Source organism: Haematobia irritans, chromosome 1 (genome assembly GCF_050003625.1).
Source record: "Haematobia irritans isolate KBUSLIRL chromosome 1, ASM5000362v1, whole genome shotgun sequence".
Taxonomy (NCBI): Eukaryota; Metazoa; Arthropoda; class Insecta; order Diptera; family Muscidae; genus Haematobia; species Haematobia irritans.
The window spans coordinates 81,976,107-81,992,052 of record NC_134397.1 but is presented as its reverse complement, the minus strand read 5'-3'; the positions used below and the strand labels follow the sequence as shown (position 1 = coordinate 81,992,052).

The 15,946-nt window shown below is 34.2% G+C and overlaps 1 protein-coding gene across 8 annotated transcripts in view; it reads left to right on the top strand.

Annotated features, from left to right (window-relative positions):
* The first annotated feature begins 268 nt into the window (after positions 1 to 268).
* The window catches only part of Gfat1 (Glutamine:fructose-6-phosphate aminotransferase 1), a 104,112-nt gene continuing 88,434 nt past the window's right edge, over positions 269 to 15,946 (top strand). For 4 of the 8 annotated variants that reach the window (XM_075290973.1, XM_075290968.1, XM_075290970.1 and 1 more), the window contains exon 1: positions 269 to 676. The gene's annotated coding sequence lies outside the window, so the exon portion shown is untranslated. The remainder of the gene's footprint in view (positions 677 to 15,946) is intronic. The other 4 variants (XM_075290974.1, XM_075290972.1, XM_075290971.1 and 1 more) reach the window with 3 other exon arrangements.

Sequence of the window (15,946 nt, the reverse complement as noted above, 5' to 3'; positions counted from 1 at the left end):
GAATGTGTTCGGTTACTTGTCAACAATTCCTACATCACTTACTGCTTAACACTGCCCGAAATGAGTTTGCTGCCGGGCTGGTAATAATCGCTCATACACTCACTCTTCGGGCCAAACACAACTCCTCCAACAACAAACCCAAAACAATTGTATGTAGCCAGTTCAAGCAGCAGAGCAGAAGTGAGTTGTTAACTTGTTTTAAATGCAGGTTCTGCAGCCATATAGCCGACACCAGCACCAGGCACCAGGCACCAATTGTTTTGGAACACGATCACAGCCGTCAGCGTTAGCTGTTGGTGTTTGCCTTGTTGCGGCCGACTTTTGCTATAAAAGTGAGGCATTTTGCTCGCGATACTTTTTGATTTGAGCTCAGTGTTAATTAAGACGCGAACTAAGTGAGTTCAGTTCAGCTTCCGTGAGTGCGTGTATACCATTGATAGTGTGGCGAAAGGCAAACAAAAACAAAATAAAACAAAAACAAAAAAAGAGTAAAGTAAACCATAAAGCCCCAAAAGAAAGAAGCAAACAAAACAATCTAAAATATTCAAAGCAAAACAAACAAAGATCATCATCAAAACAAAAACGATCGACGGGCAAACCAAACCACTCAGCAAGAAGACCGTTTGAAAAACCGCAGCGAATTGACAGCAACCGGAAAAAAGTGAAGTGAAAAACGGTAAACAATTCATATATGAAATTTTCCCCCAGAAAAAAACACTCTCTTTTTTAATTAATCTCTATCTGAAACGGATATGTCGATTTGTTTTTGCAAGCATACTGCTCCACTTTACCATGACATTAACCTGAATACCAAGATGGGTGGGGTGTGTGTGTGTGTGTGTGCAAACTTGAATAAATCCAACAACCAAAACTATTTGCAAATATCGAACACTATGTTAAACTACCTAATTTATAAGAAATCCCCCGAAAAAAGTCATTACTTTTGAATTGTTTCCTCCAAAGCAGTTGTTACATAAAATATTGCGCTACCTCACCTAGGGCTTTGTCGTTGGAATTGTTATCTTTTGCCTTTTTATAGTGAGCACAAAAAATGGATATATGCTTAGGTTGTACGTATTTCTATGAGGTGGAAGGGGTAATTTGTTACCATCAAAATATATACGAAAATCATCTTCAAAATTTTGGATTATACAATTTTGTCGTCTTATCACAATTTGTGTGTGAGCACATACACCCTCGTACGCTAACTTACGCTCCATACAAATCAGCTGTTTTTATTTCTTTTGTACGTGGGTGAATTTTCAAAGACGCGGGGTGATTATTGAAAGGTGTAGATCTTTGGGACGGTGTACTGTGACATGGCTTGAGCATGACACTTGCATAGTTTATTTACAAGGAAACTGTGGTGCAGCAATCCAATAAACCGGCTAAGACCAGTCAGAGGTTGAGTAACTACCTCTTTACTAAATCAATTCAAGCAGCAATTACATCGGAATGCATTTAGAAAGGGGCAACCTGAAGTGCCTTGGTTAAAAAAACTGGTAATGGACACAAAGAACTTAAAGAACATGGTTGGAATAATTAAAGAAGAACGAAGTACGTGCTATAATAATGGCTAAGTGTTTATAGGTGTGTTGTCATGAATATTTTTTTTTTATTGTGCTAGTTTTGAAAATATAAAATAACGGTTCAATAACAATGATGCCAGATTTTCTGTAAGACGCAGTTGGTGGAATAATTTGAAAATGCTATGTGGAATAAATTTTAAGAGATCCCAGTGGTGCTAAAATTTAATTTAAAAAAATAATTTGGATGCAATTCGAATCACTATCGCTTTTACTAAAATCTTGCTGAACCAGCAGATTCTTTTTTGTTGAAATGCGAACATATTTCGTCCCTTAAATTGTCGAATAGCATTATGTACCAGCCGCTGTTGATATTGCTTCATTTTCCAAAGCCGTCAATGAAAAATATTCGATTTACACGGACGCCTTAGGGAGCCAGGAAACCCTACATCAAGTTCTTGCTTCAACTGTCCAGCAAAGAAGTGTAGCTAAAAAAGCAATTAAAATCTTCTTTTTGCATTCAGAAGTGTTGCAAATCGGAGCAGAAGCATTCATTATATTAATCGATTCCGACGTTTGACAATGTAACCAGCGTACATTTTTCATTGGATTTGTTGTATTAACATAAATTTCGTTGTATTAACGAACGTTAGTCAACGAACAGCAATTGTTAATATTACGATTGTTTTTGATAGTCTATAGGATGAAATTCATCAGTGCTTGGCTATATTGATTTCGCGTAGGTTATTCAGATGTAATGTTACTTAAAAATTTGAATTTCATTTCAAAAAAATAGAAACTTATTAGACTTCTCTTTACTTTACGATTTCTACTCTATGTTTCTCTATGTTTTAATACGATCACATATTGCACCATGTTCCGATATTCGGATTTTCATTTCGTGATATTTTGTTAACCCAAAAACGTATAAATTCAATATAGCTCTCTTTAGTTGGAAGTTCAAATTGAAATTGGTTTTGGGTCCGAGAGTATCCCAATTTTTTCATTATAAGAAAAATAAATTCTTGCGATTTGCGATTCCGAATATCAGAACGTGGGGGATTTTCTTGCAAATCCTAATCTTTGCCGTTTACCAATTTCTTTTCGTTTAGAATAAAAGTCTAATACGTTTTTGATAACCGTTGATGTCTTTTACAGAATATAAAAATAATTTAATAAAGACTATATATATCTTTCTCGTTTCCACATTTAATTCACAATTTTTCAGATTGGAATTAAGATTTTTTTTCGACAAAATTTAAACGATTTGTACCATTTTATAATTTCTTACTTTGTTTTTAAGGTACTTGAAACAAAAAAAGTTAAAATTAACCATTAAAAGTATGAAAAAAAACAAGTTATAAAAAATTGAATTAAAAGAACTTCCTGGGTAGTTAAAATAAAGAACATTATTGGGAGTGCATCTTCTGGAAGTGCTTTTAAAGTTGTGCCTTTGAAAGAACTTCCAAATTTTTTTGCTGGGCAGTTCTTAAAACTTTCTCTTATGTAATAAAATGTACACTGAAAAAAATAGTGAACCCACCAGGAAGAAACATTTTGGTTAATTTTAAAAACATAATTATTCCATGAGCTAAACGAAAGTTAAATTGGCTTTAGTGAAAGAAAGGGTTCACCTCTTTTTGAGTATAGAAGCATTTTTTAATTATACTCCAATAAATTTTTAATTATTCTCCAATAAATCGACATATATCTCTGCGTTCATTTAGTGGGGACAAAACATATTTTAGATTTTCCTCGTGCTTCAAAAGCTGCCAATACCATAAGAGATCCACCCCCGTGGGTGCGTTTATAGCAAATTTGGCGAGGGTACCGGGAATCTCGCCAATATTTGTGATGGCCATCAGGATCATCCAAATTGAATTTTTTTTCGTCACTAAATATAACCGTTTCGAAATCTTCGACCCAAAACTTGTATTTTTCAGCAAAAGAAATACGAGCATTTTTATGGTTAACCGCGGTTAAGAAATTTTATTTTGGTATTTTAGTCCTATATCGTGCTTGATAATTTGCTGAATTCGTTGCCTAGTCTTTAGTTCTCTGATCAAAAGTTGGAATGCGCCCACTGCGTTTAGCACAACCATAGTTTGTGGGATTTTTTAAAAAATTGCTAATCGTATTGCGGTGTCGATTTGTTGCCGATGCAATTTGTCAATTTTTTTTGCCACATAGGTCCATTCCGATAATTTTTCCGCGTCCTTCCTCTGAAAGTTCACTTTCTCGAGGAATTTTTCACTAAAGATTAAAAATTTGCAATGTAACTCACCCACAATCTACATTTATTATTCACAACGAAACTGTAATGAACCTGTGCACTCTTCAGCGAAAAAAAATGTAAATGATGTAACAGGTTGGCTGATAAGTCCCCGGTCTAACAAAGAAAAACACATTTTTTGTCAAAATACGTTTTTATTATTCAACATAGTTCCCTTCCAGAGCGATACAATGATTATAACGACCTTCCAATTTTATGATACCATTTTGGTAGTACTCCTTCGGTTTTGCCTCAAAATAGGCCTCAGTTTCGGCGATCACCTCTTCATTGCAGCCAAATTTTTTCCCTTCGAGCATCTTTTTGAGGTCTGAGAACAAGAAAAAGTCGCTGGGGCCAGATCTGGAGAATACGGTGGGTAGGGAAGCAATTCGAATCCCAATTCATGAATTTTTGCCATCGTTCTCAATGACTTGTGGCACGGTGCGTTGTCTTGGTGGAACAACACTTTTTTTCTTCTTCATAGTGGGCCGTTTTGCCGCGATTTCGACCTTCAAAGGCTCCAATAACGCCATATAATAGTCACTGTTTGATGTTTTTTCCCTTCTCAAGATAATCGATAAAAATTATTCCATGCGCATCCCAAACAACAGAGGCCATTACTTTGCCAGCGGACTGTCCACTCAGCCGACTGTCGATTGGACTCAGGAGTGTAGTGATGGAGCCATGTTTCATCCATTGTCACATATCGACGGAAAAACTCGGGTGTATTACGAGTTAACAGCTGCAAACACCGCTCAGAATCATCAACACGTTGTTGTTTTTGGTCAAATGTGAGCTCGCGCGGCACCCATTTTGCACAGAGCTTCCGCATATCCAAATATTGATGAATGATATGACCAACACGTTCCTTTGAAATTTTTCAGGCCTCTGCTATCTCGATCAACTTCATTTTACGGTCATTCAAAATCATTTTGTGGATTTTTTTGATGCTTTCGTCTGCAACCACCTCTTTCGGGCGTTCTCCGTGCTCATTTCACCACTCTTGAATTTTGCATACCAATCAATTATTGTTGATTTCCCTGGGGCAGAGTCCGGAAACTCATTATAAAGCCAAGTTTTTGCTTTCACCGTATTTTTCCCCTTCAGAAAACAGTATTTTATCAAAACTAGGTTTTGTAGTTCTTAACACCTTTTCCTGTAATACCAACAATGTAGAAGAAATTATACGATTTTATAAATTTTTAAAATTTTGTTTACCTTTTGCCTGGACGGAGAATCGAACCGCAGACCATGCACTTTGTAAGCCAACACACTAACCACTGAGCTATGTACCTGTTATGGTCATCAATAGATAAATATCCAAATAAGTTATATTTGTATAGCATAGCTTGCGGCGCCCACGAACCGAATAAACAAAGTTTATTTAACAGAAACATACATTTAGTTTGGCACCGTGGAGCAGTGGTTGCTACGTCCGACTTGCATGCCAAGGGTCGTGGGTTCGATCCCTGCTTCGACCCAAGTTTTTTTTTTTCTTTTTTTTTTACATATATTCCAGATATGTCCGGAAGATTCCGAAAAAATGTTCAACATTACATTGTACTATATTAAATTTTGAACTGTAAAATGTGTCTTATGAAAAACAGTGTTTTATATAAACGAAATGGACTGTGTTGTTGTTTCAAAAATAACTTTTTTTTATTGAAAAAATAAAAATTTTGTAACAAACGAATTTTTTTGGTGATAAAAGTTTAACATTTTCGAAGCAATTCAAAAAACTCAAACAAAAGAAAAACGTTTTCGGTACACGTTTTCCAAACGTTTTTTTTCTTTGCGTGTATAACTATTTGCTATTGAACTTGTAACTTTCATTACAAATTTCATTAAACGGTACATCGAATTGGTGTCTAGCGATAAAATCGCTAATGATAATCATAGCATAGAGGGTGATAAACAACGTTAAAGAGAAAAATTTTATGTACTGTTATTTTCGTCCAAAAGAGAAATGAAACAATTTTTGCACACATATTTATTTTACAGAGGTATTTTGTATCCAATGGGTCATTTGCCTCTCAGAGTAATCAAGATACAAATATCGCAAACAGCTTATAACATTTAAGTAATTCTATATACACCAGATTGTAGTGCACAAACAAGCAGATTTGAAAAACAATAAGATTTATATAAAGATATCTGATGCTGCCTTTCTTTCAAACGATGTACATCCTTTGGGTAGATAACAATTTTACAAATATTTCAAGATTTTTCCCCGGACTTTCAAAGGATGTGTGGCATTGCAAATTTGATATAGTACTATAAAAAATGTCTACTGCGAAACCTCAAAATATTTCGTGTTTGCGGCATAAAATCACTCTTTTTCAGGAAAAAAAAACACAATGCTTGATTTAATGGAAATCGTCTGTGATTTTCAATTTTTTATTTACTGTAAAAACAAACATTTTGTAACAAGCATTAATTAGCTGTAAATAAATAAATACAAGTTTGAACACATTCAGAAAACTGCAACAAAAGGACATACTTGGCAATGTAAAAGTTTTTGTTTGGTGTACGAAAGTATACTCCATTGCAAATAATATAATGATAATAATTTTAAATAGAAAATTCGTTAAGGAATGGCCCCCAGCTCTGGTGGTTGCCACTCATTTCATAGTAGGGATGCCAGATTTTGAAGAGGCAAAAAGAGCACATTCAGTTTATAAAACGAGCACATACGAAAAAAAGAGCACACTTTTTCTAATAAAATAAAAACATTTAATTCCATAATAATTCATTTAAACATAAAAAAGGTTCATAACATATAGATAAAATAAAGCACTTTCAACTCAAGCTAATTTTCTTACAATTCTTTGTAAGTAATTTGTTTGGTGTTTTTGTGAAAAACGTTATTGAAAGAAGTTTGTTTACATTTAGAACAGAGTACAAAGTGAAGAAGCAACATCGGCGTGCTCTTCTTCGACTCTGATATATAAAGTAAAACAACGGCGTAGGAAAATCTCGTAGTATGTTCAGTTTACTTTTACCATTTATTGAATCGCGTTGGAGTAATATTTGTTGTGATGCATACAAAGAGCACAAAAAGAGTACTTAACTAAAAACAGAGCACTTTTGCGTGCTCTTTTGTTCTATCTTGTTTTAAGAGCACATTTTGCAAAAAAGAGCACACGTGCTCTTTAAAAGAGCATGTCTGCCATCCCTATTTCATAGTTACTTACATATTAAGGCATAAATATTAACATTAAATATGAAACATGTGAGAAAAATCTCATAAACAATTAAAGATATCAACAGCCTAAAATCAAATTTTCCAAAATTTAATAAATTAAAATTGTCGAATATTTTGATACTTGTTGTAAACTTGTATATACACTTATATTTATATTTATTTAATGCCATATATAAGGTTAGGTTGCGATTATAGGTTTTTTTACTTAATTGGCTGATCAATCCACTCCATTTCTAAGAGCGTCACATATTTTAGGCTTTGTTTAAATTGTTTATATTTTCCAGAGTATATTTGGTCTATATTATAGGCGTCCATCAATTGTAATCTCTTTTGTTTTGGTTTATGACGCGGACTAAATACGCGCTCTTGAACCTTATTTGGTATTGGTAAAGTAATTTCTTTCTACACACAAATAAGTCAATAACAACATGTATGAGAAAGAGAACATGAGAATTTCCTATATTCGTAGAGAAAATAGTGACACACTAAAACACCTGGAATCTAATGAGTCTACACATAAATAAAAATAATAAAATAAATACTTCAAAGTAGATGATATGACACTATTCTAGGGTTCATTCTTATGGCAGAGTTATAAGAAAACGTTTATATGATATCTACAATTACGGGTTTATTGACACAAATAAATGCAAGAAATAGTTTAATTTAAAGGGGCAGATTACACGATAATCAACCCAACTGATTTGAAACTTGAAATCGTTTAAAAATATTTTTCGGGTTCGACAGAAACTGAGTTTGAACCCACGATCATTTGCATGAAAGACGGGCATACTAACTATTTGTACCATTTGTACCATACTTACTATTTGTACCGTTTTAAAGAAGGTCACTTTATCTAGGCATTATTCACAAAAGATAGAAAATTTGCACTATATTTCTATACGGAAGAAATTTAGTACTACTTTTTAATCTTTTGTGAACAGTGCCCGAGGAAGTAAACATTCAGTAGGAGAACGAGAAAACCTATCGGAATGAAGCATGGTAACAAAAAAACAAAAAAACTCAGAAAAATTGCATTGGCATTAAATCGATAGTGCATAACGGTTAGCAAATTGTTAAAACGTCTGTCGAATTTTGGTTGTCAATATTCGCCAATGAAAATATGGCATGAAATTAAAGTAATATAGAGTTTGAATGTTACAATATAAGGCATTCAGCAATTTATTAGGCACGGTACAAATCTTATATATGAATATAAAAACGGTTCTATTTGCGTTAGGTTGGATGGGCTGTATTTGAAATCAAAATTTTGTAACACTAATAGAAAAAACAAAATGAAATGGAAACGTTCACGAAAAATCAAAACGGAATGTTCACGGTTTCTTCTACGGGTATTCGCGATTTCATGTTTCTTTGTCCACGAAAAGTCCTAAAATATTCGTTAGACGTTGTAACTGCATCTCCGTCAGTGGTGCAATGTCGACTTTTAGTGCATATGGTGCAATCTATTGGTAACGATTTTTTTATATATAAATTCTTAACAATTACGTTTTCAGATCATGATCGCTGGTTGTTGTTGTGTGTTGATTCACTATCATAAAGGGATCGTTTTGAAATGGTCATGATTTTTTCTATGCAGATCACTATTGCGATACGTTACAAACGTATTGACAGTGTAATCGTCATCTATTTTTGGATTTCGCAATACACGCTTCTAATAAGCACTTTGTATCACAGGATGATACAGAGTATAGTTTCAATTGTATCAGTTCATAGAAAATCACTATGTGAATTGGCATAAAACCCATTCAAATATACCTTATTCAATTTATATCAATTTTTAATCATTTATTGACAAGTGACATACCATGGTACTTTTATATGATAAGAATTGGCAAGAACGAATTATTGGAGAAAAACGCTCCCTGGCTCGTATGTAAAACATTTATTTCTTATCTATGACATTAAATTTTTTTCCAATTTCAATTTGGACAAGTTTTTTAAATAATTGATTTTGTCATTTACGCTGAGAATATTTTATAGTGGAATACCTAACTCAAAAAAATAACAGACTTGTTCTTCAAAAATATTATGTATGATATCAATACAAGCGAACTTTCTTGAACAAAAATATGGAGGAAGTGTCTTTTTTTAAATAACTGAAAAGAAAAACATAAATTAATACAAGCCTAATTACACATGTTTCTTTACCGGTTAAGATGATTTGTCTTAGCATGGCGGGGAATAACATGGTGGTCACGTTAGGTTAGGTTAGGTGGCAGCCCGATGTATCAGGCTCACTTAGACTATTCAGTCCATTGTGATACCACATTGGTGAATTTCTCTCTTATCACTGAGTGCTGCCCGATACCATGTTAAACTCAATGACAAGCAACCTCCTTTTCTATAGCCGAGTCCGATCGCGTTCCACATTGCAGTGAAACCACTTAGATAAGCTTTGAAACCCTCAGAAATGCCACCAGCATTACAGAGGTGGGATAATCCACCGCTGAAAAACTTTTTGTGTTCGGTCGAAGCAGGAATCGAACCCACCTAATAATAACATACGAGAATTAATAACATTAGATCAGTTCCACCATAACTGAAAAAAAAAAAACAAGTATATACGGCCGTAAGTTCGGCCAGGCCGAAGCTTATGTACCCTCCACCATGGATTGCGTAGAAACTTCTACTGAAGACTGTCATCCACAATCGAATTACATAGTCCATACGTAGTATATATTAAACTAAAAAAGGCCGATTAAATACGTATATAATTAAGTTTAAAGTTTCTATAGAAATAAAATTTTGACAACATTTTCAATAGAAGTAAAATTTGGAAAAAAATTTTTATATAAATAAAATTTTGACAAAATTTTCTATAGAAATAAAATTTTGACAAAATGTTCTATAGAAATAAAATTTTGACAAAATTTTCTCTAGATATAAAATTTTGACAAAATTTTCTATAGAAATAACATTTGGACAATGTTTTCTATAAAAATAAAATTTTGGTAGATTATTTTTGGCTCGAGCGGCAACCATGATTATGAACCGATAAGGACCAATTTTTGTGTGATTGGGGATCGCCTATATATAACTGTAGACCGATATGGACCAATTTTGGCATGGTTATTAGAGGCCTTATTTCAACCGGATCGGATGAATTTTGCTCCTCTAAGAGGCTCCGGAGATCAAACCTGGGGAACGGTTTATATGGGGGCTATGTATAATTATGGGCCGATATGGACCAATTCTTTCGTGTTTGTTGTAGACCACATTCTAACACCACGTACCCAATTTCAACCGGATCGGATGAATTTTGCTCCTCTAAGAGGCTCCGGAGGTCAAATCTGGGGATCGGCTTATATGCGGGCTATATATAATTATGGACCGATATGGACCAATTTTGCCATGGTTGTTAGAGACAATATACTAACACCACGGACCAAATTTCAATCGGATGACTTTTACTCCTCTAAGAGGTCCGGTGGTCAAATCTGGGGATCGGTTTATGTGGGGGCTATATATAATTATGGACCGATGTGGACAAATTTTTGCATGTTTGTTAGAGACCATATACTAACGCCATGTACCAAATTTCAGCCGGATCGGATGAAATTTGCTTCCCTTAGAGCAATCGCAAGCCAAATTTGGGGGTCCGTTTATATGGGGGCTATACGTAAAAGTGGACCGATATGGCCCATTTGCAATACCATCCGACCTACATCAATAGCAACTACTTGTGCCAAGGTTCAAGTCGATAGCTTGTTTCGTTCGGAAGTTAGCGTGATTTCAACAGACGGACGGACGGACATGCTCAGATCGACTCAGAATTTCACCACGACCCAGAATATATATACTTTATCGGGTCTTAGAGCAATATTTCGATGTGTTACAAACGGAATGACAAAGTTAATATACCCCCATCCTATGGTGGAGAGTATAATAATGTCCGGTACTAATGATTCTGATATCGATTCCGAGCCAAAGAAGCAGAGAATTGTAGATCGGTTAAGTTAGATTGTAGCAGATGACATCAATTCTTGAATTGATTTGATGTCCACTGAGACCACTATAGGTCGATTGGTTCCTCGATTTATTTTTCTCAATTTCTTGCTACTTTTATTTGCCAGTCTTCCTTAAAACAACCAGCCAGTGGATCTGATGAAGGTGAGTATGTTCTCTAAGCTACACTCCCGCAGATCAGTGAGAGCCCGATTGTTGGACACTGGTATAAGAAATGGTACGAGTCTTTTGTAGCTTCCAGGTCCACCATCTGAAGATATCATCATCTTGAAGGCCTATTCTTACCATATGTTTCCCAAGTGTGCTATGTCCTGTTATGATGGAAATTACTATCTGTTCATCGTCATCAGAATTTCGGAATTGCTACGGTTTTTTCGTGTCATATCAACGTTCTCGCCATAGTTCATCATATTTGACACGAATCCTGTAAAGATGATAATAGAACATAATATATTTTCAATATCTTCAGTGTGATAATAATCTTATTTCCATTTGCGTGTAAGATTTAAAGAATCGGATATATAAACCTTTTCTACCACATTCTTTTTTTTTAGTTTCTAATCACATATGTTGCAAATAAGCTATTCCAGAAATGGGTGAAATGTACGCACTTTGTGCAATGTTTGATCGATTTTCTTTAAACTCTAAAAGTTGTCGGAATATTTTTGAGATAAAAGTGTGAACTTTTCAGGGAATCTCCAAAAGATATATAACAATGAATAAAGTTTGCAATCCTCTTCTTTCCAAACACAAGCACTGAGAACCACATGACGCTCATGATTTTGACTATAGACTTTGGTTTCTTGTTTAATTGCTTTACGAAAATCCTCGATTCCTAAATCTGATGATGCACGCAAAAAAATAATTCTTTCCTCCCAAACGAAATTTTAGACAAACAAAGTTCGTTTATCGTTTGCTTTTCGCTGTAAGGAAGTGTATGTGGAAGAAAAGTATATACTTTTTGTGATAAACGTTTATTCTTTTCCAGGATGTAAAAACAATTTCATAAAGTCAAACTCAAAAAAAAGAAAAACATTGTTTTCTTGCTAATTGAATTTTCCCTCGCATCTTTCTCACATCCACGAGGTTTTTTAGTTCTTAACACCTTTTCCTGTAATACCAACAATGTAGAAGAAATTATACGATTTTATAAATTTTTAAAATTTTTTTACCTTTCGCCTGGACGGAGAATCGAACCACGGACCATGCACTTTGTAAGCCAACACACTAACCACTGAGCTATGTACCTGTTATGGTCATCAATAGATAAATATCCATATAAGTTATATTTATATAGCATAGCTTGCGGCGCCCACGAACCGAATAAACAAAGTTTATTTAACAGAAACAAACATTTAGATTGGCACCGTGGAGCAGTGGTTGCTACGTCCGACTTGCATGCCAAGGGTCGTGGGTTCGATCCCTGCTTCGACCAAAGTTTTTTTTTTGTTTTTTTTTTTAATATGTTCCAGATATGTTCGGAAGATTCCGAAAAAATGATCAACATTACATTGTAGTATATTAAATATTGAACTGTAAAATGTGTCTTATTAAAGACCTAAAGTCAGAAAAGAACAGTGTTTGATATAAACGAAATGGACTGTGTTGTTGTTTCAAAAATAACTTTTTTTATTGAAAAAATAAAAATTTTGTAACAAACGAATTTTTTTGGTGATAAAAGTTTAAAATTTCCGAAGCAATTCAAAAAACTCTAACAAAAGAAAAACGTTTTTGGTACACGTTTTCCAAACGTTTTTTTTTCTTTGCGTGTGGGTTAGTAATTTCAAAATCCTTATAGTGGTCGCTTTTGTATATACGCATGTGGATATTATGTTAACTATACTTCACAAAGTTTGGGAAAGATTGAATATTCTATATAATAACTGGCCGCCTTTTAGCTCCTTCGCCTGGTCAACCTACCCAGACTTTCTGATCTCAATTGTAAAGTGCAATATTTCATTCAATTAGTCAAATCAAATTAGTTACGGGAGGATTTGTGAAAACCCATAAAAGTATTCTGGGTTCAGCCGATTAGTAATAAACCGACTCTTTGCACTGCAAATCGACAGTCTGATTTAACCACCCACCGAAACCAACCCGGCGATAGACACTATCTTTATGAAACCTTAAGCTTGCCTATTGCTCAACTTTTCTGGTCTGACTCTTGGCAATTTCAGTAATATTCCTTCGGCTTAGCCCTGATTATTTACCATAATTAGCTAACTCTATTTATTATATTAATAGCTAATACTACACGTAATTCAGTTCTCAAGTCAAATACCATAATATTTCAGTTAATTTATGTTATATTCGACTTTTATATTCACTAACTTTTTTGTGTAAGTGTATAATAAACTTTTTTTATGAATCCGGATTGTGAGCATAGACAAAATTTGATGTTGACAACTGAAACCCTTAAAAAAAGAACTTTGTCATAGAAAGCTATTGTTATTGTCTCTTTTTTATGGTATATTACTCTCATAGATTGGCTTGTACTACATTCCGTATCTTTCGTTATGAACCTCTTATCAAAATTTATCTTTTTTATTCAAAAGAAAATGCATGTGGAAGTATTCTTAAGTACTATTCGCTGTTTCTTGGTAAATGTGTTTTTCCCACCAATTAATTGCTTCTCGTCGTCGTCCCCTCCCCATATCAGCGACCCCATAATGGTACTCATTTTGGTAAGCAAGTGGTGCTGTTTGTGAATGATTTTAGGAAATTGATTGTTATCGTTGAAGTTGTGATTTGTCTACTGCCACATTGTTTTATGTAGCCATTAATGTATATTACTTGCTGTGAAAAGGGTATGAATAATAGGGTAGATCGAAGAGGAAGGTGAGTAATTAGTAACGAACCAAAATTTTTCAATAGAAATGACAATTTTTGAAAAAACCTATGTGAAAAAATCTCTTAGAATTGAACGGATACCTATTAGCTAGGATTTGTTATCTTAATTAAAAACCAACTAAAGTTGATTTGAAACTAGTTATCTTTACATGAAAGGAAATTTTGTTTAGGTCAACTTGGCTTTAAAAATTCTAAAAAAATTCTTCAAAATTAATTAAATCTTCTTAACATTTATTGACTTCTTGTGTCTTAACAGCAAAGCAAAAGTGCGTTAAAAAAATAGGGGATGACTTTCAACACTAACCTAACCTACTTGAAACATAACATAATTTCTACTTGTTGAGTCTGCAATTGATGAAAAAACGAATAAATTAAAATTTGTTTCCTAGGATCAAGTACGCAAAACTCAAATTTAAAAGAAAAGTGTGTCTTAAAAGTATCCTGACTTGAATTCTCCGCTTCTTTGGCTCGAAATCAATATCAAAATCATTCGTGTAAAGGCAAAATCTTTGGAAGCGGGCCAGCCCTATTTTTCAGTGTACATAAAGACAATAAATACATTTTCGCAATAGTCATATAACATCTTCACAGCCGTCATCTTCAATAAAAATAATATTGTCATGCTCGAAGATCATTGAGCAATGCGCTGACAGTCCTACACTCACAAATAGGTTTATCTAGCACGAGGGGTTATGCAACCTAAAGTATGCAAAATTTACACAACATTAAAGACAAACTCTTTAAAATAAAGAAATTTTAATTAGGGTCGGGGATTATTCCCTTTAGACATGGGAGCTTTGAATTAGTATGATAGTTTTTCATATAGACATCACATTATTCATATTTAAAACACATAGTCTCAATGATCAATTACAATATAGCTTCCCGTGTAAAAATTGGGGTGTCTAACCTTATATGATTAGATCTCAAAATTGGCACCTTTAGATATAAGCAGATATACCCACATATGATGAGATAGAATTAGATACAATTATATATAATTCCCTATATGATCAGATCTAGCTTCAGATCCAATTGTATATATGGATAGATATAATATATCTAAGACATTAGATCTAGGCCAATATTGAGATCTGATTAGACCTATTTCCGTAGTAATTAAATATTATTAGATCTTACCATTTTTCGATTCAACTCATATTTTGTTGTATCAAATTAGATCTCTCAATTTTCACTCGCGTTAAATGTTTTATTTTTTCTATAATTATTCACTCAAAAAAAGTTTACTTCGATCCAAAGATTTTGATTTTCCCTTAAGGATTTTGGCATTTATTCCGAGCTAAAGATTCGGCTTCTTTACAATAAAGACATATTTTAAGGAGTTATCGGTCTTGAAATCTAGGCTCTATAAAATTAAAATTTGTATATAATAAAGGGTGATTCTTTTGAGGTTAGGATTGTCATGCATTAGTATTTGACAGATCACGTGGGATTTCAGACATGGTGTCAAAGAGAAAGATGCTCAGTATGCTTTGACATTTCATCATGAATAGACTTACTAACGAGCAACGCTTGCAAATCATTGAATTTTATTACCAAAATCAGTGGCAGAAAATCCGCTTTTTTATCGACAAATTTTGTTCAGCGATGAGGCTCATTTCTGGTTGAATGGCTACGTAAATAAGCAAAATTGCCGCATTTGGAGTGAAGAGCAACCAGAAGCCGTTCAAGAACTGCCCATGCATCCCGAAAAATGCACTGTTTGGTGTGGTTTGTACGCTGGTGGAATCATTGGACCGTATTTTTTCAAAGATGCTGTTGGACGCAACGTTACGGTGAATGGCGATCGCTATCGTTCGATGCTAACAAACTTTTTGTTGCCAAAAATGGAAGAACTGAACTTGGTTGACATGTGGTTTCAACAAGATGGCGCTACTTGCCACACAGCTCGCGATTCTATGGCCATTTTGAGGGAAAACTTCGGAGAACAATTCATCTCAAGAAATGGACCGGTAAGTTGGCCACCAAGATCATGCGATTTGACGCCTTTAGACTATTTTTTGTGGGGCTACGTCAAGTCTAAAGTCTACAGAAATAAGCCAGCAACTATTCCAGCTTTGGAAGACAACATTTCCGAAGAAA